This window comes from Coccinella septempunctata, chromosome 1 (genome assembly GCF_907165205.1).
Source record: "Coccinella septempunctata chromosome 1, icCocSept1.1, whole genome shotgun sequence".
Taxonomy (NCBI): domain Eukaryota; kingdom Metazoa; phylum Arthropoda; class Insecta; order Coleoptera; family Coccinellidae; genus Coccinella; species Coccinella septempunctata.
The window spans coordinates 22731556-22733338 of record NC_058189.1 but is presented as its reverse complement, the minus strand read 5'-3'; positions in this window follow the sequence as shown (position 1 = coordinate 22733338).

The window sequence follows — 1783 nt, the reverse complement described above, 5'->3', positions numbered from 1 at the left end:
AACAACGAACTAATACATGCTGCGCATACAAGCATATAGACCAGATGCAGGAGCGAGAAATTGTAGAAATTTTGGAAACATTTTTGCTGAATAATAATCACTTGCTACGGTTGTATGTTGCGTCTTCACCTTCTGCTCTATTTATTCTCGCACCTCGGAAAAAACTAAAAATGTGGTTCATCATAAGGTCATACAATAATAGAATTTTTGAAACATTGAAAACAAAAAGTTAAATTAAATATGCACAACAATAATGTTACGCTTCAATAAAGTTGAGTCTTTTCATGTAAATAAAAATGTACATACCTTTTTCAATGTAATTAAATTATTTGTATATTTTGTATCTACTTTGATTTCGCCTAATATATCTCCTACTTGAAAAAATACCAATGGTTAGTTAATACAACTTTATGTATCTCTGAGGCGAAACAAAGTTCGCCGGGCCAGCTAGTTTAAATATATAAGAGATTCAATAAATAGTACTGAACACATGAATATTTTATATAATGCTCTCGTTCAATCGCATTTATCGTATGGTGTAATTGGTTGGGACGGAGTACTGGACAGTCACAAAAGAAGACTGAACGTAATTCAAAAGTATTTCCTTGAAATAATGCATCGTAAAAAAATCACCTTCCATACTAAACAACTTTATGAATTGGCTAAAGTACCCAATATAAGGCATATATTTGCGATGATGATTGTCATGAGCACCTGGGACGGAAAAATTCATAATAAAAAAAAAGCCACCAATATCTTACCAGAGCTGCTGAAAAAAACTTTGAACGTCCAAGGTCTATAAAAAGAATTGGCCAAAGATGCTGTTCCTACATAGCTCCAAGATTGTTCCCCCTAGTACCCGAAGAATTAAATAATTTAAGAAATAAAAGATCTTTCAAGAGAAAACTAAAAAAATAAATAATGGATTATGACAAAACCGAAATACATAAATTAATAAATCAAAGTTAGTAATGAATTCCCGGAATTTTTGACAGACATCTTTAAAAACGGATTTGACACTTACCTGGACTTGACGAAAAAGAAAGAAAGACATGGACACTTATATAATGGTTTCGACACGCTGACCTATATCTGTATCGCGTATCGCGATAAAACACATGTTTTTTTTGGGAGTATACGTAAACAGAAAAAGAATTATTTTGCGGCGGATTAAAAAAAAATATAATGTTTCACTACTGTTCACAGTTAATATTCAAAAATTAACTCTACAGTATTACAGAGTTTATTGTAGACATTTTCAGGAATAAACTTTTATTCTATTCTTTTCTATTCTATTTTATCTTCTCACTTTTCTATGCAAAATAAAAAAGGATTATTAGATGATTTATGTAAATTGTTGATAATCATCATTTCAAGTAATGAACTAAAACCTGAATGATTCGTCAACAATCTTTTAATTATTTATACACGGGTAAAATTTTTCACAAAGGTCGACATACTTTTATAGTATAATAAGATAGCAAATGAGGAGATTAGTGACACTGAATTATGTCCATCCTGTATATTCCTGAACATAAACACCTTTCGACCGACCGTTATATACGAGACCGTTTCCCTAGAAACGACATTCTTGTCGTTTCTAGGAATCGCACGGAACCCGAAACCCAGGATTTCTGGAAGACGACACAAGGCGTGAACACCGATTGTGACTCTTTCCGTTTTTCCGTAATCCAAGATCATTTTTTCCAAAAATGGCGGATTTACCTTTCATTCGAATAAGCGAAGCTAAACCCTTTTTACACGTCGGTGTTGATTACGCCGG